General features: G+C 47.0%; 1 long non-coding RNA gene across 12 annotated transcripts in view; it reads left to right on the top strand.

The window, feature by feature from the left end:
* The first annotated feature begins 38 nt into the window (after window positions 1–38).
* Window positions 39–21,963, top strand: part of LOC102900725 — a 74,691-nt gene continuing 52,766 nt past the window's right edge. For 10 of the 12 annotated variants that reach the window (XR_006586282.1, XR_006586284.1, XR_006586289.1 and 7 more), the window contains exons 1-2: window positions 39–579; window positions 1,246–1,498. This is a non-coding gene — a long non-coding RNA (uncharacterized LOC102900725). Of the gene's footprint in view, window positions 580–1,245; window positions 1,499–3,825; window positions 4,183–7,627; window positions 7,720–21,963 lie in introns of those variants that run through there. The other 2 variants (XR_006586283.1, XR_006586280.1) reach the window with 2 other exon arrangements.

A 21,963-nucleotide genomic window follows, 5' to 3' on the forward strand; every position in this document is an offset into this window, starting at 1 on the left:
CCGCCCCTCGTCCTCCGGGAGCGGGAGCGCGCGGCGGCGCGGGAGGGCGCGGGAGGGCGCGGGAGGGCGCGGGAGGGCGCAGGCTCCGGGCCTCTCGCGCGACGCGCGCCCCCGCCGTGCTGCCGCTCCCGGCTCCCTCCGCGCCGTCCCGCGGGCACCCGCGGCTGCTGGGCCCGGCCGCCGAGCTCGTGCAGCCCGCCGAGCGCCTTAGCGGGTGGTGCCTGCCCGAGGCCGGGCCTGCGCTTGGCTAAGATGCTAAGGTCCCGCCTCGCGTCGCTGGTGCCGGGATTCGTTAGGTTAGGCCCGGGCTCCCAAGCCACCCAAGCGGCCTCTACCGTTCCATCTGGTTATCAAGACACACCACGGAGCGTCTGTACACTGCGGGGTGCTGGAGCCCAGCCCGCCCGGTCCCTGCCCGGGGCCGTGGCATGTCACGTTGGTGAAGGGTTGGGGTCGGGGGCGCCTGAAACAGCCACTCACAGGTGCTGACGGCAGTTGCAGGCACAGGACCCCGAGGAGAGAGGGCCCCCCACCCCCCACCCCCCACCTCGGCTGGGGTTGGATGCACTTCCCGGAGAGGTGAGCGCACTGCAGTTTCAGTCTGGTTCTGGCCCTGCCCTCCGTGGACCTCAGTTTCCATATCTGTCAAGTGAGAATAATAATTATTTTTGTGAAATGCTTTGAGAACTAAATGAGGTAAGGTACCAAAAAAAAAAAAAAAAAAAAAAAAAAGCCTAGCATAGTGCCAGACACATGTTCCAAAATTATTTTCATTGCCCATCGATGAGTAGTTTTGTAGATGGAGTCTGTCGGGGCAAGGAAGAGAGGCAGACGGAATGTCTTAAACTAGGAAGGTTGACAGGAGACGACATTGCCCCTGGGCTACTGGACCGGAGATGATCAGTACGTTTCTGCCAGGCTGAGAGGAAGGAGAAGGGCATTTGGGCAGAGGCCACAGCACGGGGAAAGGCCTGGAGATGGGAACCCTGAGTGCCCTGGTGTGGCTGGAAGAGAGATACAGGTCGGGGAGGAGTAGGAGATGAGGCTGGAGAGGTAGACAGGGGCCAGATCTGAAGGGCCTTGTAATCCGGCCAAGAAACTTGGACTTCATCCTGTGGGGCATGGACCCAAGGAGGGGTGTGAAGAGCAGGGCACCTTGATTAGATTGGAGGTGGGTTGGCGGTGTGCAGATGGGGGCTTGGGGAATAGGGCAATAAAACGTGTCTCCAATTGGGCCCTTCACAGACATGTGGAAACATCCAGCAGAGGATACAGAGGCAAGTCCAGCGGCTGAGAGGGGCAGCCTCTTTGCTTCTGAGCCAACTCACAGAGTGAGGACTCCCTCCTGTTGGCCCCCAGCTGCTCACCCATCCCTGCTACTTAAGCAGCTTGGTCCAGACTGGTTTTGGATGGAAAACCAGACCCAGAATTGGAGTAATCCAGGGGGAAAGTTTCTTGGCAGTTTTCTTTGTCCTGGGACCGTTGTCTCCTGCAAGAGGTGAGCATGGGGGACCCACACCGGGCACTGACTTCTCCTGGCCCCCTCCCCACACATCCTAACATCCTCACATTCCTGTCTGGAATGGTCTGCCTTGCTCCTCCTGCAGGTATGTGAGCAGGATGGCTCTGGGACCTGAGTCCCTTTTCCTTTATCTTCTCCCTATCCAAGCCCATGGGTGCTTTGGCCAAACCAGGGATAGAGAGGCCAAGTCAAGCTGCCAAGCAGGACTTGACCAGGGTGGGCTTCACCAAAGGTGGCACGTTCCAGCCCGTCCCGCTCAGTCACCAGTGTTGTGTTGCCATTGGGAATTCTGGGTGCGGCTTTGTAGCTTGTCGGGGGTTAGACACTTGCATGTCAGAGACTCCTTCCAGTGACAGCAACCTTCACCCTTCCACTGCACACAGCCAGCCTGCAAGGCTCAGAGGACACTTCCCCTAAGGGAGGCACAGGGCAAAAGGCAAAAGGCAAAAGGCAAAAAAAAAAAAAAAAAAAACCAACAAAAAAAACATTTACCAAGCACCTGCTCCATGCCAGGCCCTGCATGGCCTGTGTGCACTTACCCAATCCTCACAGCTGCCCTGCAAGGGGTGCTTATCACCCCCGTTTGCAAATGAGGTACAGAGAGTTAAAGTGATTTGTCCAGGATCACAAAGTGAGGAAGTAGTATTAAGCTGGGATTTCTATTCAAGCCTTCCTGAACCTCAGAGCCCGTGTGCTTTCCCTAACACATGAAGACTGGGGAGAGGGACCAGCCCAGACACTGGAACTACTTGACAGCAGCAAATTCCCATTTGTTACCTTCTTTACACTGTGCCCCCGCCCCCCAGCCCTGTGAGATTATTCCCCTTGCACAGTCAGGAAAAATGAAGCTCAGAGAATCGAAGAGTTTGCCTGTTGTCAGTGTTGGGGCTGGAATTTGAACCAGTTCTCATGCCCGAGACTACGGCTTGTCCAGGTCAAACTCATTCCCAGTGCTCAGCTCCCTTGGAGAGTGGACGAGGAGAGCCTGACATGGTCCTGTGGTCCAGAAACTCACCCACCTCCTCCTTCCTCATCCAGGAATTTGCCTGGCAGGGTGGCTTTGTGGCAGGGCTGCACCCCTCCTGGGACTGCTTCCCTCCCCTTTCAAGCCCCCAAATGTCCTCCTCCTGAGTGACTTCACCACATGCTGCTTGGTCATCCAGAGCCAGATGGTATACAGTATTGGGTGCCAGGCTCAGGAGTCTGGACTTCATCCTCAGAGCAATGTGGAGCCATAAAGGGTTTTAGCAGGGGTGACAAATGGTCGGTTTTGTGCTCTAGAAAGATAATTGTCCAAACAAGAACACTTTCAGCTGTCACCTCCGTGGCATCCTTCCTTTTTACCTATGGCCTGTGTTAAGCAGGGTCCCTGCAGGAGACAGCCTATCTGTACTTGGGTAACTTGAGGAAATTTTAATACAGAAATTTTGCAACAATGTCAGCAGGGTGTGCAGCTAAGCTCAAGGGTTGACACAGTACCCCAAGGCTAGTGACACTGTAGGGACATGTGGCCTGAAGGTCCAAAGAGAGGAAGCCAGGCAGAGTGAGAGCTGGGTAGAGAGGGCCACCTGATAGAAGCCCCGGCCTTCATTGAAGGGGCACAGACAAACCCTGGTGACCTGGCAGAGTCACCCTCTGTCCCTCCCTCTAGTCTTCTGCCGGGCTTCCCACTAGCCAGAGGGTGAGGGAGCCCGATGATGCAGTCCATACAGAGAATTCAGGAAATGTGCAGGATGAAGGTAGAGAGCGGGTCTGGGAGGGTAAATGGAAGGTGTGTAACACATGGCCCTCAGAGGACCCTTTCTCAGCTCTGTGTCCCCATCAGGCCCCTGGCTTCTCTCTTTCAGAGCACGTGTACCCTTGATATTTACACACCTGATTTGCGCAGGAGAGGCTACTTGAGGGCAAAGGTGGAATCAGAGGACTCTCTGTGACCCAGTGCCCAATGCTGGGCCTGGTCCACAGAAGGGATTTGGGGAATACTAGATAGCAAGAAAGGAAGGAAGAAGAGAAGGAAAGGAAAGATGGGGGACAATGAGTATGACACAGCCTGCACCAGAGTGATAGCAGGGCCAAAGGTAAGAACGGAAAGTTGGAGAAATGCTGCTGCCTTAGAATCTCTAGGATTTGGTGACATGGACATAGGGCAGAAGGCACAAAGGGATGATTGAAGATGACTTCAGGTTTCAACCCTCCCAGCTCTAAGGCCAGGCATGGCGGGGCAGGGGCGGGGGGGGCGGGGGTGGCGGGCGGAGGACGGTGAGGGACTGGTTAGTACCCTTTGGCCCTATCCTGTGTGACAGGCCTGACCAGCTGGAGAGAAGCAGGGCTGAGACCCTTGGGAACAGACCGGCAGAACAGCCCCGGCCCCATTTTAGGATACTCTGTTGCAATATGTACCGAAAGTTCCCCTTGCATCATTCTGTCTGCAAGTTTCTTACTCAATTTCTCCTAAGACCGTTCCCCTGCAGGGAAAGGGGGCAAACCTTCTGTTGCCCAGAGAGCTCCTCATGCATTCTGTCTGCCCCCTGCATCTGCCTCCCCTTCCTGAAACCCTCCTAGCCCCGTGCTGGGCTGGGGGTGCAGCCCCTGATCTCCAGGAAACTGCATTCTGACTGAAGAAGCAGACATGTTATAAAAACAATTACTATGTGTGGTGATGGATGTTAACTAGACTTACTGTGGCGATCATTGTGCAATATACACATCTATTGAATCATCTTGTACACCTGAAACTAATGTTATATCTCCATTATGTTTTTAAAAAGACCATTACTATTCAGCAGTCGTTTCCCCAGCTTTCTTTAGCAGTAACACTCCTTCTTCAAATCCAGCCTTGTTCAGAAGCCTGTGAGGTACGGGCACAGATGACGGGGGCCACTCTGGTTTGGCAGGGGTGGCCCCAGGACTCCACATGGTCAGCCTCTTACTCAGGCAGCCTCTGCACCCCAGTATCCAGGGCTCTGGGGGACACGGCTGGAAGCTCTCTCAGTGCGGCGTAGTGAGTGCTGGGACCAGGGATGGTGAGGCCCATGTTCCCCATGCCAGAAGCAAAGTGCCAGGCCCTAGAGAGCCGGTCACATCCATCTCACCGAGCAGGGGCTCAGGACAGGTCTGTTAATGGATCATTTTTATAATAATTATAATAAGTATTTGTGGACAAGTCACTTCTCCTAATCCATATGCACCTAGACTTTGCCCCAAGCTGCAGCCTGAATAAGCCCTGACCTTGCCGACTGCTAATGTTGCTCATGGGGTTTGAACCCCAGTTTCCCTGTGCTCCATCCAAATGGGAATAGAAGTACCTCCTTCCTAGGATTGCAAGGACTAAAGTAATGAATGGAAAGTGCCCAGCACAGGGCCTGGCATTTGACAGGATTTGCAGTATTTGACAGATGTTGTTATCCATAGAAGTATTATGATGGACAATAAGAATCAGGAGGACGGGTTCACCTGGAAGTGTGGCAACTGTCCTAGAACCTATGAACAAAGATAATGGAGGAGGGGAGAGTAAGATGCCCAGAGAAACCTGTGAGACTAGAGGACACTAGAAAAGACAAGCATCTCCGCATGAACCAAAGCTCTCAACGGAAAACCACAATGAGAGCAAGGATTCTGGAAGGTGCAGAGGCCCAGTCAAAGGAGACCAGAAATATTGTGTGATGATAGTGTTCAGCTAGAGAAGCGCTGGGAGACTGGAGGGCAGCTCGAGCAGTTTTGATTTTTCTAAAAGGAGAAACAGCAGGTGTCATGAACCATAACAGGCAGTAACCGGTGCTAAACTTTAATGAGCATTTACTACTTGCCAGCTACTATTCTAGCTACTTTACCTGTGTGGATTTGTTTCAGCCTCATGACAGCCCTATGGAGGAAATACTACTATAATTAGCCCCATTTTACAGATGAAGAAATTTAGACACAAAGGGGTTAAAAAAATTTTTGTCCAGGGTCACACAGCTAATGAGTGGCAGAACCAGGATTTAAACTCAGGTAGTCTAGGGGTGCCTGGGTGGCTCAGTCGGTTAAACGTCTGACTTTAGCTCAGGTCATGATCTCGCAGTTCGTGGGTTTGAGCCCTGCATTGGGCTGACAGCTCAGAGCCTGGTACCTGCTTCAGACTCTGTGTTTCCCTCTCTATCTGCCCTTCCCCAGCTCATACTCTGTCTCTCTCTCAGAAATAAATAAACATTAAAAAAAAAAAATTAAACTCAGGTAGTCTGATTCCAGAGCCTAGGCTCTATAATAGCTGAAAACTCCTGGCCAATTATCAGGTCAACAGAATAAACTGCATATTTTAAGGGCTGTTTGGGGGGGTGCCTGGGTGGCTCAGTCGGTTAAGTGTCTGACTCTTGATTTTGGCTCAGGTCATGATCTCGTGGTTCGTGGGTTCGAGCCCCATGTCAGGCTCTGTGCTGACAGCACGGAGCCTGCTTGGGATTCTCTCCCTCTCTCTCTGCTCCTACCCTGTGCTCTCACTCTCTCTCTCTCTCTGTCTCTTTCTGTCTCTCTCTCCAAAATAAATAAATAAACTTTAAAAAAAAGATTAGAAAAAATAAAGGCTCTTTGGTGGCCCTTGAGAAAAGGAAACATTGGTTATCAGGAGAGGTTGTTGAGTCACCAAGAGAGAGTGGTATTAGTGTGCCAGTTCCCTCTCCAATGGCCTTGCTAGATTTCCAAGCTGGCCTAGGCCCAGGCCCAAGGAATCAGCATAGTTGAGTATGTAGGGTGGCGAGCAGGCAAGCACGGGCCCTGCTAGGGAGAAATAGCTGTCTCACATAGAAGCTCATCCTAGAGTGAGGCTTCCTGGTGACTGTAGGCTCCACTCCCAGCCCGGCCTTGCGGGGATTTTTAAATCAGCAATCTATACAAGGATTTTGACACGAAGCATGCCAGAGACACAAAGAAGGACAGGAAAACAAATATTTTAGATGAGCTAACCAAGATTAGATGACCCTGAAAGCCTTCAGAAGAGTGTTGAATCCCTCTTTCTAAGAAATATAAAGTCAGGCATTGGCTAGATGTGTTTCAGCCTCTTTCTTTAGTATGCTGGGCCTGCCCCGGGTTTTGGGTATGATGGGTCATGAAACTGAGTCGGGTTGAAATATTTTATTAGGCTGACCCTCTGTGGAAGAATGCATATCTAGAAACATACTTACAGACACCTCTACCCTCAGTAAGCAGGACAAATTCTCTCTCTCTCTGCTGGACCATGCCACCTTCCTTTGCAGACACATACTGGCCTCTTCATTGGTCCCTGCTCTCCATCCTTGTGCTCCACACTGATCCCCAGAGTGATCTTTGGAACATGCAATCCAGCCATTCTCGTGTGTGGCTCCCATAGCTTTAGGAGGAGACCCAAGCTCCCTAACATGGCATTCAAGGCCTCATGTGATCTTGTCCCCGCTACACTCTCCAGTCTCCCTTCATCCCTCTGTCTGATATGGATCCAGCTCTCTGGTCACATCAGGTCACTGTCTCTGTCCTGGAATGTACTTTCTTCCCCTGGGTCTTTGCTCACACTATGCTCTCGAACTGAAGTGCCCTTGAACTGAAGTGCTCTTCTCCCTTCTTCAACTGAAAAGCCTCTCCATTCCACATCCTGCCCATCCTTCCTATCTTTGTATTTCTTCCTCCAAGAAGCCTTCTTTACAATCAAATCCGCTTTTTGGCTTTGTTTGTTTGTTTGTTTGTTTGTTTAATTTTCACTTACACTTTAACACTGAGACCTGGGCTGGGAATTTGGAGGTATATAGGACAGGGTCTCTGCCTTCTGAAGTTCACAGCTTGGCCAAGTACATAGTTTGGAGAAGCCCACATTTTGGAGAAACAATTTGTATAATTTATCTGTCGGGGTGCCTGGGTGGCTCTGTCAGTTGAGCATCTGACTTCGGCTCAGGTCCTGATCTCAAGGTCTGTGAGTTCAAGCCCCGCATCGGGCTCTGTGCTGATAGCTCAGAGCCTGGAGCCTGTTTCGGATTCTGTGTCTCCCTCTCTCTCTCTGCCCCTCCCCCGCTCATGTTCTGTCTGTCTCTCTCTCTAAAATAAGTAAACATAAAAAAAATTAATTTATCTGTCTGGGTTCCTCCCTCTCCCATTTGACTGTAGACAGAGACAAAGCTGATTCAAAGATCCCAGCACCTAACATGAGACCTGGTATAGGGAAGACATCAGAAAGAAATGTATTGACTTCCTCAAGGGTAAGGACTGAATCTTATTCATTTCATTGTCCACTCCCTGCTTCTGCAATCTTGTGCATTCTTGGGACTTGGAAAATACAATGCAGGATTCTGTATTACATCTCATGTCACCCCAAATAACTGTTGTTTCATTCATTCATTCATTCATTCATTCATTCATTTATTCACTCATTCAGTACATTTATCTCATACATTCTCTTTGCCAAGACCTGTGTAGATACTGGAGATATAATGGTGAGGAGATATCAGACCATGTCCTTAACCTCCTAGAGCTTTTGAAGTTCAAGGTCAAATTAAGAAGAGGCAGTACAGTCCTCATTGGAATTTTCAAAAAGGGGTCTTATAGGGAAGAGACCAGAGATTGATATGAATTTAGCCCTGACCTTGTACATAACACTGTATATGCATCCTTTACAACCTTCAAAACCCTGGAAATGGGAGTTCACAACAATCTTAAAGATGAGGAAACTGAAGTTTAAGGAGGTGATATTTAGTGAGAAAAGGGCTGAGACTGGTATTGTAGTTGGTCTGATGACAAACCCACATTTGTCCTACTTCACCTGGGCCTGGATGGACGGGAGAAAGGGAGGAAAAGGAGAGGGAGAATGAGAAAAGCTGAGCCCAGGTTTTTAGCTACCCCTCAGTCCTGTATTAAGACGGTGCTGTGGAGGTGGCTTGGGCAGGAAGGATCATTTAAATCTGGGGATTTTCCAACACTGCCATTGAGCAATCCCCAGAATTAAGTCATGGTTTTCCCTTCTTGTGTACCTGGTATTGAGAAAGAGGCTCAGGCTTGAAAATAAATTCAGGGGAATTTGAACAGGGGCAGCTAGCTTGGTGTGGCCATTGCCAAGCTATCCCCTTTGAGCCTAAAGGATTGTTCTCTACAGCAGTTTGGACACTCTGTGGTCTGCATTTCCCTTCTTGTCTGCACAAACTTCAGTATTATGCCAGGCACAGAGGGAGAAAGAAATGGTTTGACCACTCTGAGACCTCTTCATTAGGACATTTCAACTAAGATATCTGATATATTGGCACACACTTGTTCATAATTGTCCTTTTACTATCTATAGGATCTGTAGTGATGTCTCTTTTTCATTCCTAATATTGACAATTTTTTCTTTTTCTTTTTCTCTTGACCAATCCGACTAGAGTTTTCTCAATCTTATTTATTTTTCTAATAACAATCTTCAGTTTCACTGATTTTCTCATTTCAATTTCATTTATTTGTACTCTTATCTTTATTGTTTCCTTCCTTCAGCTTGCTTCAGAAATAATTTTTTCTTCTTTTTCTTTAGTTTAGATTATTGATTCCAAGCCTTTCTTATTTTCTAAAATTTTTTAATGTTTATTTATTTTTGAGAGAGAGAGACAGAGTGTGAGTGGGGGAAGGGTAGAGGGAGAAGGAGACACAGAATCTGAAGCAGGCTCCAGGCTCCAAGCTGGAGAGCCTGATTCCAAGCACAGAGCCTGATGCGGCTCAAACTCACAAGTTGTGAGATCACGAACTGAGCCAAAGTCAGATGTTTAACCGACTGAGTCACCCAGATGCCCCTCTTATTTTCTAACATAAGCATTTAATGTTGTAAATTTCCTTCTACAAACTACTTTAGCTGCATCCCATAAATTTTGATATGTTGTGTTTTCATTTTCATTCAGATATATCTATATATCTAATCTATATCTATATCTATATCTGTATCTATATCTATATATAGATATAAAGTTCATTTATTTATTTTGAGAGTGACAGAGACAGTGCAAGTTGGGGAGGGGCAGAGAAAGAGAATCCCAAGCAGGCTCTACACTGCCAGCAGAGAGCCTGACATGGGGCTTGAACTCACAAACTGTGAAATAACGCCTGAGCCAAAACCAAGAGTCAGATGCTTAACTGACTGAACCACCCAGGTGCCCCCATTCAGTTCAAAATATTTTAAAATTTCCTTTGTACTTTATTCTTGACCCATTGTTTATTTAGAAGTGTATTGTTTCTAAATATTTTGGGATCTTTCAGATATCTTTTTGTTATTGATTTCTAGTTTGATTCCATTTTGATTAGAAAATGTACTTCATGTGATTTCAATTCTTTTAAATTGTTTGAGGTTTGTTTCATGGACAGAAAATGGTAATATGGTCTGTCTAGGCAAATCTCTTTATTTTTTCCCCAAAATCTTTAATGTACGCTTGAAACAAGTGTCTATTCTGCTGATGCTGTATATAGTGTTCTATAAATGTCAGGTCAAGTTGTCTGATATTGTTATTTGGGTTTTCTATATCCTTATGATTTTCTGTTTAATTTTTCTATCAATTACTGAATGGAGAGAGGAAATTTGAAGTCTCCAAGTATAACTGTGGTTTTATCTATTTTCTCTTTCAATTCTATCAGGTTTTGCTTCATGTATTCTGAAGATATGTTATTAGGCTCTGTTTGTTTAGGATTATTATATCTTCTTGACAAATTGGCCTCTTTATCATTGTATAATATCCCTCTCTATTTCTGGTAATCTTCCTTGCTCTGAAATCTACTTTGCCTGATATAGCCACCAACTTTCTTTTGATTAGTGTTTGATTAGTGTTTGCATGGTGTGACTTAGTCCAACCCTTTTGTATGTTTTTATATTTAAAGTGAGGTCCTTAACATACAGATGGTCAACAGACACTTGAAAAGATGCTCAACATCACTCATCATCAAGGAAATGCAAATCAAAACCACAATAAGATATTACCTTACACCTGTAAGAATGGCTAAAATAAAAAAGACAAGAAATAACAAGTGTTGGTGAGGATGTGGAGAAAAAGGAGCCCTTGTATACTGTTGGTAGAAATGTAAATTGATATAGCCACTGTGGAAAACAGTATGGAGGTTCTTCAAAAAATTATAAATAGAAATACTATATGATCCAGTAATTGCACTACTGGGTATTTACCCAAAGAATATGAAAGCACTAATATGAAAAGATATATGCATCCCTATGTTTATTGTGGCATTATTAACAACAGCCAAGTTATAGAAGTAACCTAACTGTCCATTGGTAAACAAATGGATAAGGAAGATGTAGTGTAAGTATACAATGGACTATTACCCAGGTATAAAAAAGGATGAGATCTTGCTATCATACCTAGAGGGTATTATACTAAGGGTATTATACTAAGTAAAATAAGTCAGACTGAGAAAGCCAAATACCATATGGTTTCACTCATGTGTAGAATCTAAAAAAACAAATGAAGAAACAAAAAATAGAATCAGAACTATAAATTCAAAGAACAAACATGGTAGCCAGAGGGGAGGGGAGCAGAGGATGGATGAAATGGGTGAAGAGTGGGAGATACAAGCTTCCAGTTATGGAATGTAAGTTATGGAATGACTTATGGAAATAAGTCAAGGGAATAAAAGGCACAGCATAAGGGATGTGGTCAGTGATACTATAATAGTGTTGTAGGGTGAGAGCTGGTAGCTACACTTGTGAGCACAGCATAATGTATGAACTTGTCCAATCACTATGTTGTACACCTGCAACTCATGTAACATTGTGTGTCAACTACACTCAAAAACAAATAAATTAAGTGAGGTGCTTAAAGTAATACATAAAAGTGAGGTTCTTATAGACAGCAGATAATTGAGTCTTTAAAAAAAATCCAGGGGCGCCTGGGTGGCTCAGTTGGTTGAATCTCTGACTCTTTATTTCGGGTCAGGCCATGATCCCAGGGTCATGGGGTGGAGCCTACAACGGCCTCTGTAATTGAGTTTGAAGCCTGCTCTAGATTTTCTCCCTCTTCCTCTGCACGTTTTCTGTTAGCACTCTCTCTAAGAAAAAAAAAGTCCTATTTGACAATCTCTGCTATTTTTAATTGGATATTTAACAAGATCGTTCACCATTTATATAATTATTGACATGGCTGGATTTAAACACACTCCCTTGCTGGTTTTCTATTTTTGATATCTGATCCCATATCCTTTTTTCTCTTTTCATGCCTTATTTTGGATTAATTTAGCATTTTATTATAATTCCATTCAATTCTACTACTGTACCTCTTTAAATAAAGTTTTTAGTGGTTGATTTGGGGTTCACAATATACATCTTGCACTTAAGCAGTCTATCTTTGAATAATAGTGTGCCATTTCATGTACAGGCAAACGAGTCTTACAATGGTATATTTCCATTTCCTCACTCCTATTCTGTGGGCTATTTTTCTTATATATTTTACTTCTACAGGTACTATAAACTCTGTATCTTGTTACCATTTTTGCTTTGGATGACCACTGATCTTTTAAAGTGACGAAGAATAAGAATAAAGTTTTTTGATATTTACCCTTTTTTGTTATTGTTTTACAATTTCCTTCAGTCTTCATTTCTTTGTGTAAATCCAGGTTTCCATCTGCTATTATATGCATTCCACCTAAAGAACATCTTTTAATGTTGCTTGTTGTGCACATCTGCTGGCAATGTATTCTCTCAGTTTGTTTTTAAAAAGTCTTTATTATAGTTCACTTTTAAAAATTAGTTTATTTATTTTGAGGGGGAGTGGGGGAGAGCACAAGCAGGAGAAAGGGGCAGAGACAGAGAGGGAGAGAGAATCCCAAACAATCCTCTGACAGCACAGATCCCCATGCGGGGCTCCATGCTGGGCTCCGTGAGATCATGACCTGAGCTGAAATCAAGAGTTGGACGCTTAACTGACTAAGCCACCCGGGCATTGCTACCTTCACTTTTGAAAGGTATTTTCACTGGAATAGAATTCTGAGATGATAGCTCTGCCCTTCAGCACTTTAAAGATGTCACTCCATTTTCTTCTGACTTGCACAGATTCTGACAAGAATCCACAGTGATAATTATTTTTGTCCTTTTTTATATAATATTTCATTTTTTCTTTGGCTGCCTCTCACATTTCCTTTCTATGTTTGGTTTTTGAAAGTTGATCTGTGCATCTTGGTGTGTAAGTGCTTTGTATTTGTCCTGCTTGATATTCTCTAGAATTCCTGCTTCTGTGATTTGTTATCTTTCATTAAATTTGCAAGATTTTCAGCCATTATCTCTTTGAATATTTTCTCTTCCTTCCTCCCTCTCCTTTTTCCTTCTGAGACTCCAATTACATGCAGATTTTGACCATCTGATATTATCCCAGAGTTCTTGGATGCTGTGTTCTCTCTCCCCACCCACACTCTTTTTTCTCTGTAGGTTTCATTTTGGATGATTTCCACTGCCCTAGATTCAAATTCACTGGTTCTTTTCTGGTTGTTTCCAGTTTGCTGGGTGTTCATCAAAGGATTTCTTCATCTCTGATATATATATTTTTTATTTCTAACATTTCATTTGATTCTTCTAGTTTACAGTGTTCATCTCTGTGCTAAAATCTCCCATCTGTTTCTACAGGCTGCCTATTGTTTCCTCTCGATCCTTCACTTAATAATTATACTTAATGTCTCTGTCTTATAGTTCCAACATCTAGTTCCTGTCATCTTTCTGTCTGGTTCTGCTTTGTGTTTTATTTCTTGACAATGGATGTTTTCTTTCTTTTTATTTTTTAAATAAATATGTCCTATTTTTTGATGGAATGCAAACTATCGTGTAGAAAAAGAGAAGAAACTGTGGCAAATAGAATTTATGTCTGGAAGCGGGCATGCCTCTTTTTCTTTTAGACAGTTCATGTTATATTGGAGTCAGTCTGGTCAGGAGCTGGGCTGGGTTTTAAAGATTTTATTTTTGGGGTGCCTGGGTGGCTCAGTTGGTTAAGCGTCCAACTTCAGCTCAGGTCATGATCTCACAGTTTGTGGGTTTGAGCCCCGCGTCGGGCTCTGTGCTGACAGCTCAGAGCCCGGAGTCTGCTTTGGATTCTGTGTCTCCCTCTCTCTCTGCCTGTCCCCGCTCATGCTCTGTCTCTCTCTGTCTCTCAAAAATAAAATAATGTTAAAAAAAATTTTTTTAAAGATTTTATTTTTGAGTAATCTCTAGCCCCAACATGGGGCTCAAACTCACAACCTTGAGATCCAGAGTTACATGTTCCACTGACTTAGCCAGCCAGGTGCCCCTAAGACATGTTAGGTTTCCAATGTCTCCAATGATTGCCTCCTATAACTTGTGCTTAGAGGACTGTCAGAGGGCTCTTCTCAGCCTTTCTTTCTTTCTTTCTTTCTTTCTTTCTTTCTTTCTTTCTTTCTTTCTTTCTTTCTTTCTCTCAACAGCTTTATTAAAATATAATTCACATGCCATACAATTCACCATTTAAAGTGTACATTTCAGTGGATTTTAGTATATTCATAGAATTGTACAACTATCACCACAGTTAATTACAAAACATCTTTATTGCCTCAAAAACAAAAACATAAACACCATGCAGTTGCCAGGGCAACTGGAGGGAAGGGAGAATAGGTATAGTTTCCGTTGGGGGGATGAATAAGTTCTGGGAACTGGGTAGTGGTGTTGGTTATGCAACACTGTGAATGTACTTAATACCACTGAATAGTACACTTTAAAGTTACAACGGTAAATTTCATGTTCTGTGTATTTGACCACAATTAATTAAAAAAAAATTTTAATGTTTATTTATTCTTGAGAGAGAGAGAGACAGAGACAGAGCATGAGCAGGGGAGGGGCAGAGCAAGAGAGCGACACAGAATCCAAAGCAGGCTCCAGGCTCTGAGCTGTCAGCACAGTGCCCGACGAGGGCTCAAACTCACATATCGTGAAATCATGACCTGAGCCGAAGTCAGACGCTTAACCGACTGAGCCACCCAGGCGCCTCACAATTAATTTTTTAAAAAAGAAATCCTATACCCTTTACCTCTCGCTTCCCACTCCCCCCATCTCTCCCAACCCTAAACAACCTCTCCTCTATTTCCATTTCTCTATATTTACTTCTTCTGGACATTTCCTATAAATAGAACCATGTAGATGTGATCCTTTGTGTTTGGCTTCTTTCACTCAGCATGTTTTTAAGGTTCTTCCTTGCTAAAGATTAAATGTGAGTGTTCCTGAAAAATTCAAATGTTGAAAACCTAATTCTCAAGGTGATGGTAGTAGGTGGATTTTGGGGAAGGTGGTTCATTTATGAGGGGGGAGCCCTCCTCATTGGGATTAATGTCCTCATAAGAGACCAGAGAACTACCTGGTCCATTCTACCCTGCGGGGACACAACAAGAAGCCATTGGTCTGCAACCGGAACCCAATCAACATTGGCACCCTCATCTTGGACTTCTAGTCTCCAGAACTGTGAAAAAGAACTGTGTTGTTTATAAGTTAGCCAGTCTGTGGTATTTTGTTATAGTAGCCTCAATGGATTAAGACAGTCTTTGTGTCTTTTTGTGGTCAAATAACATTCCATTGTATGAGTACTATACTTTGTTTATCTATTAGTTGGTACAGGTGTATGGGTTATTTCCACCCTTTGGCTCTGAGGAATAATGTTTCTATCACTATCAACATTCATGTACAAATTTTTGCATAAACAGGGGTGCCTGGGTGGCTCAGTCAGTCGGCTAAGCATCTGATTGTAGCTCGGGTCATGATCTCGCAGTTTGTGAGTTCGAGCCCCATGTCGGGCTCTGTGCTGACAGCTCAGAGCCTGGAACCTGCTTTGGATTCTGTGTCTCCCTCTCTCTCTCTGTCCCTCCCCTGCTTACACTCTGTCTCTGTCTCTCAAAAATAAATAAGCCTTAAAAATTTTTTTTTAATTTATTTTTTGCATAAACATTCTTTCCTTTTTCTTGGTCTATACCTAGGAGTGGAACTGCTGAGTCAAACAGTAACTCTGTTGAACTTTTTGAAGAACCACTAGATGCTTCTCAGAGTGCCTCCCCCATCTTACACTCCTACCAGAAGTATTTGAGAGATCCAATTTCTCTACCTCCTCCCAACACTTGTTATTTTCTGTTTGATTCTAGCCATTCTAGTGGGTGTGAAGTGGTACCTCACTGTGGTTTTGATTTGCATTTTCCTGATGCCTAGGGATGTTGAGCACCTTTTCTCATGCTTACTGGCCACTCCTACATCTTCTCTGGAGAAATATCTATTCACATCCTTTGTCCTTGGTCCTTTCATTGGGTTGTCTCTTCATTGTTGAGTAGTAAGCGTTCTTTATAAATATTATATATTACAGATATCAGTCCCTTATCAGATATATGCTTTGCAAATATTTTCTCCCATTCTGTGGGTTGACTGTTCAGTTTCTTTTTTTTTAAGTTTTATTTATTTTGAGAGAGAGAGAGAGAGAGAGAGAGAGAGAGAGAGCAGGCACACATGAGAGTGGAGGAGGAGCAGATAGAGAGAGGGAGAGAGAGAGAATCCCAAGCAGGTTCCATGGTGTCAGTACAGGGCCCACTGCGGGGCTCAAACTCACAAACTATGAGCTGAGCCAAAACCGAGAGTTGGATGCTCAACAGACTGAGCCACCGAGGTGCCCCAACTATTCAGTTTCTTTATAGTGACTTTTCAAGCACAAATTTTAAAATTTGGACAAAGGCTTTCCGAGTGCTGTTACCCATCTCTCAGTTGCCTATAGTCCCTGTAGTCCTGTGCCATGGGGGGCAGCTGTCTCCATGCTCTCGCCCCCCCTGAGTGAACACTGCTGTTGGCTTGTTACCCTGTGCTAGGGTCATGGCGGGTTCAGTGAGTTCTCTATTGTGCAGGTTCAACTGGGTCTTGAGCAGGCCCTGTATACCTTGGTCTTGGAGGAAGGGTTATCTCAGCATTCCTGAGCCTCTTCCCCATGACAACTATCTGTTGCCTTGTATCTGCAGTTGGGCTTGTAGAGGAAAGGGTTTCCTGCCCCTCTCCCGGTGGTAGCCCACCTCTGCTTGGTATCTTTGCAGGATTCCTAGACGAGAGATATTTCCTGTCCTCTCCCAGGGGAGAGGGTTTTTTCCAGGTTTTGTATGACAACAATGGATCTTGGCCTCTGTGTCCTGGAGGCAGCAAGGTTTTTCCTACCCCTCCCCCAAGAAGCAGATGAATTCTGCTTCTACTCGTCTCCCAGAGGCCATGTGTTTTTGTACAGACCCGGAACAAAATGGTTTCTGTCCCCTCCCTGGGGGCTTAGGCTTTTGAAGTGTCAGGAAGGGGTCAGAACAAGGGATCGGGGTTTTTGACTTGCCCAAAGCCATGGAGGGCAGTCCTCTCTAGTGCTTCACCCAGTCTTTCTTGCAAGTGCTTGGCAGAGGCCTGTGGAGAAGAGCTGCAACCAGTCTGAACTCCCCTTCTCTCCGAGGCTCTCGGTTATTTCCAGCCGACATGCCGGGGCCTCACTAGACCTTTAAGACACATCACGAGTTTACCTGATTTCTTCCTACCTCCTTGTATAGCAGCCACCTTTCTTCCGTGTCCTGCCCAAAGTGACGGCATTCACGTGGCCTGTCTTGGGGGGGTGCCTTTCGTGTGAACTCCAAGCAGAAGAGCTCCAAGCATGAACTTGAGCAGGAGCAGAACAGCGCTTCATTAGGACTCACTCTTGCCGTCTACAGGGCCTGTTTGTCAGGGCCTGAGGGTCCCTCCGGCGCGGCCTTGAACACGTCCCCTCTGTCTCCCGCAATGTACAATGCAGTCCCATTGGAAGAGGGGTAAGGGTGGGGGCTGAAGATCAGACTGCCTGCAGCTGAATCCCAGCCCCAGCCCGCACAACAGAGTGACTCCAGGCAAGTTACTCCACCTGTCTCTGCCTCAGTTACCTCATCTGCCCAACGTGGATGATAATAAGACCTACTTTTCTCTGTGATGCCTGGCGCACAACACTAGCCGTTCTCATCATTAGCGGTGCCAGTGGTAGTAGTGGTAGTAGCACCATGCTAAAAGTAACACCACTGTCACTGTGACTCTTGACGGTCCCCAAGGTTCCTTCTACTACCCACTATCCGGGGTAAAATGAAGTATCGATCCATTTATTTTGGTAAGAGGATCTGCCAGGCAGGCCAGGTAGCCTGGGCCTGGGGAAGGGGTGAGCAGGCCTCCACTTGCTCTGTGTCCTTTGCTCAGTCCCTGGCCAACTCTGGACCAGAGCGTCCTTCTGTGGAGCGCAGGTTGAACCAACAGGCGGGGACTGGTTGAATCTGTGTCAGGGAGCAGGGGGGCGGAGGGGGGAGCCAAGAGAGAGTTTTGGAGCCGTCGGCCCACAGACATCGAGGTGCCTACTTCTCTGAATTACAAACCACAGGAGAGGGGTGATCAGAGCCCTCGTGTTCAACAGAGCACTTTCGTCCTCGAAATTCACTCGCATTCAGGATCGAAGGTAGCTGCGACGAGGGCTGCTTTGGGTGTGTGTGTCCGGGATTGTTGATTCCAGTTTGATAGCAGAGTGAGAGCCAAAGAGGGGTTAAGCCAAGGTCACCCAGTGAGGTCAAGGTAGAGCCGAGCGGGAACCCAGGATCCAGACTCCCTGAACCAATGCTTTTCCATGAACTCCAGGCAGTGAGGTGCCGCTCCCCTGCATTTTTCCAGCATGTTGTGCCTCCCTCCGTGGGAGGGCAGGTAGGATCCATCAAAGCAGGGAGCGGGGAGTCTGGGGGGCCGGTAGTTGGAACTGCTCCTTTCCCCTGGGGCCAGACACGAGCATCTCCAGGACAGAGCGAGTGTCCTCCTTTGCCACTTCCTGGCCTGACAAGGTCAGGAGAGTCCTCTTGAATGAAGACGTGAGAAACTTCTCTTTGGCTGTGCCCTTCAGTGGACCCTGCCAGACACACAGACACACACCCATCCCTACCTGGATTAGCCAACCTGTTGTGAGGACCCACGAGGCACCCAGCCCCGACCTGGAGCTCCCAGGGACACTGTGTCTTCTTTCCGAAGCCAGGGGAGGCATTAGAGGCAGTGCAGCGGGGACAGAGAGGAGGGAAGCCCTTTCCCTTTAAACTCTCCTTTCACCAGATGGTGCTCCCTTTGGACCTTGTCCACGGGCTTTTTACAAAGGAATTTGTGTCAAGTCAGTGAGGCCACAGGGCCCAGCTAGTGCTGCAACCCTGGGGTTGAACACAAGTAGCCCTCAGCTACCCAAAGCTTTCTGTGTGCCAGGGACCTCCCAAGCGCTCCCCGTGTGTGAGCCCATTTAATCTTCACGGCAAACCTTGGGGCCAGTCCTGCCATCATCTCCAGTGACAAATGAGGAAGCTGAGACACAGACAGGTTAAGGAGCTGGCTCATTCAGAGTGCCGTGCACATAAGAAGAGGGTTTGGGGCTTGAATCTTGTGCTCTGAATGCCGTGATTCACCGTGCTCCATAAATAGCCTTCCACAGATGGGGAAATTGAGTCCCTTAAGGTCAGTTGACTCCCTTAAAGTTGCTCAGCCGGGCATTGGCAGAGTCGTCATTGGGATCCAGGTCTTCCAATACTGAGAATGGTACCTTTCTACCAAATGAAGCCTCATCTGAGAAAGAGAAGGTCTAGATTTTGTCCACTGGAGCCCCATCTGCCTTCTAGTTGTGCACTCTCGAAGGCAGTGTGGTGAATGGTATTGGCAGAACGATTTCTGCCTGGCCGGCTTCCACCTTGGAAGATTTCTTTCTTCCTCCTTTCTGACTCCGGGTGCTTTATTTTCCAAGAAGTGATGATGGTTTAAGGGGACACTCTCAGGAATGGGGGACCCGAGCAGGCCAAAGAAAACTTCCCAGCCCCAGGCAGTTGGCAGTGTCCCCATAGGGCCTCGGACCTGCAGGCAAGGTGGGGAGTGTGGTGGCTAGGTGGGGCTGCAGAGAGGAAGGACAGGAATACAGCATGCCTGAGGGGAAAAGTCTGGAGACACATATCTCCTCTCTGGGCCTTAACACCCTTTGTTCAGTGGGGTGGGGGAGATAGTTGGGCCAAGTGGTTTCTGAGCCCATCTCCCTGTGTTGGGTAGACGCGGAGCCTGAGAGGAGGAGCCTCTGTAAGACTGGTTTATTGAAGGGATGCCCACTGGAGGAACTGGAGAGGGAGCTGGGGCAGTAGGACAAGAAGCTAAGCAGGGTGTGATTCCAGACCAGGAGCAGCCGTGGCGGGATCCTGCAAAAATGCTCCCGTGTGTGCTGTAGCTTAGAGCAAGGCGGCTGGGCTTTCTTTAGCCAGCTGGTCTTGGCCAAGGGTCATCGGGGTTGGGCAGGGGGTAGGTGTGAACTCCCAAGTGTTTGGCATACTCTGCTTGTGGGGAAAAGTAGTCCCCGGCAAGCCCAAGGCAGGGCAGGTGGTTAGGAGGAGAAATTGACAGAAACTTGGAATGGGGCCCACGGCAATGATCAAAGGGATTCTGGTCGAGCGCTGACAGTGTCCCCTGCACCACCCTCAGGATTCATTGTAACATTTCAGATTCTGGGTCTTCCCCAATAGTACCAGATGGATGAGAACAGGGGTGAAGGTGCTGATAGACTGAGAGCCTGCAGTCTGTTGCTCGAGTGAGAGCTTTGGCGTGAGAATGGAGGATGCAGGGGAGCCTCAAAGAACCAGATGTCACAGGCTGGGGGGTGGGGGGGCGGTGCTTAAGGGGGCTTGACACTCCTCTACTGCCTCAACTCCTGCCTGTACCATGCACACGGTCCTGCAGACTCAGACACATGGGGCACAGGAACACACTTGTGTGAGTGTGCATGGAAGCAAATGCACCGGTGCACACAGACAGGCACACACAGACTCACGCACAGGTGTGTACGTTCACGCCCACGTACATTCCGAAACACGTCCGTAGACATTCATACTCACTTGCGCACACACATTCCTGAGCTTGCCGCAAAAGCATAGCCGGCCAGGTCCTTTCTATTCCTGACTTTCAGGGGAGGGCAAAGTAGGGGGATGGGCAGGATCCAAAGCCAGGCCAGCTGCAGCTGGCCACTGAAGACTGACCTTTGGCTATCAAGTCCGGATCACACCCGTCCCACAGCCCAGGCTCGTGTCAGGCTGGGTTGCTTGTAGACCACTGATAGAAGTGTCTAGAAGCTTAGCTGCTGCCTCCCTTGCCCCCTTCTTGTCCCCTAAGGTTCCACTCCCACTTTTGACCCAAGCCTTTGTCCATCAGTGGGCCACGGGGCCTCTGCTGCATGGGTGGTGATCTGTGGTCCAGGGAAGAAATCGAACTGGGGCTCCTGACATGTAGCCCACTTTCTCCCCGAATGACAGGAACCAGTGGGATCATTGCCATTGAAAACCAAGGCCATCAGCACAGAATCAGACTGACCCCAGCTCTGGGGGGCTCCCAGTCTAGTGGAGGTCCCAAGCATTTAGAAAGTGTGATCAGGAGCGCCTGGGTGGCTCAGTCGGTTAAGCCTCCGACTCCAGCTCAGGTCACGATCTCACGGTCCGTGAGTTCGAGCCCCGCGTCGGGCTCTGGGCTGATGGCTCAGAGCCTGGAGCCCGTTTCAGATTCTGTGTCTCCCTCTCTCTCTGCCCCTCCCCCGTTCATGCTCTGTCTCTCTCTGTCTCAAAAATAAATAAACGTTAAAAAAAATTTTTTTAATAAAAAAGTGTGATCAGTGCTGGGCTTTGAGGAAACGGGAGACTGAGGAAGCCCAGTGGAGACACTAAAAGCCTGGAGGGGGTGGGATCAGGGAAGGCTTTCGGAGGAGGTGATGTCTAAAATGACTCTTAAAAGACAAAAATAAAAATGGAAAAAAAAAAGTAAATAAAACGACTCTTAAAAAACCAAGAGGAATTGGATTGGGGTGGAAGGGAGTAGGGTAAAAGGCATTTTAGGCAGAGGGAAGAGCTTGTGCAAAATGCTGGCACTAGGAGAAGCGAAGTGCCCTCGGGGACTGGAAGAAGTTCAGCAAGTCCAGAGGAGGGTAGGAGTAGCTCAGAGGGAAGGCAGCAGCCGCACTCCTGCTGTGAGCCAGCCCAAGGAGGCATCCAGAGGGCATGGAGATATCACTGGGAAATTTTAACCAGGGAAATGATTGTGTCAGACCTACATGGGAAGATCTTTGGGGCTCCAAAGTGCAAGGTGGATCTGGGGATGGCTTAAGATAGATTTGAGATGGAGCATAGGGCAGCTCATCGAGTGGGGGCTGGCAGAAGCTTTGCAGGCCAAGAGGCAAATCAGAGAAATTATGTAGGAAACCAAGAGAAGAAACAAGAGGGGAAACACATTTCCACCAAATGTTAATTGACAAACCTCAAAGTAAATAATAGAGCACCATTTTTTTGTAACACGGGTCGGGTAGGAAGAAGAGTGGGGTTTTTTGGGGGATGACGTTTCACTTCATGGAGGCTCAAAGTTGGTGTGTCCTACCATCTGACTGACTGCAAATGGTCCTCTGTAAAAATCACTCTTAGCTCCCGGGTCATTCCAGCACAGGCTG

Source organism: Felis catus, chromosome D1, assembly GCF_018350175.1.
Source record: "Felis catus isolate Fca126 chromosome D1, F.catus_Fca126_mat1.0, whole genome shotgun sequence".
Taxonomy (NCBI): Eukaryota; Metazoa; Chordata; class Mammalia; order Carnivora; family Felidae; genus Felis; species Felis catus.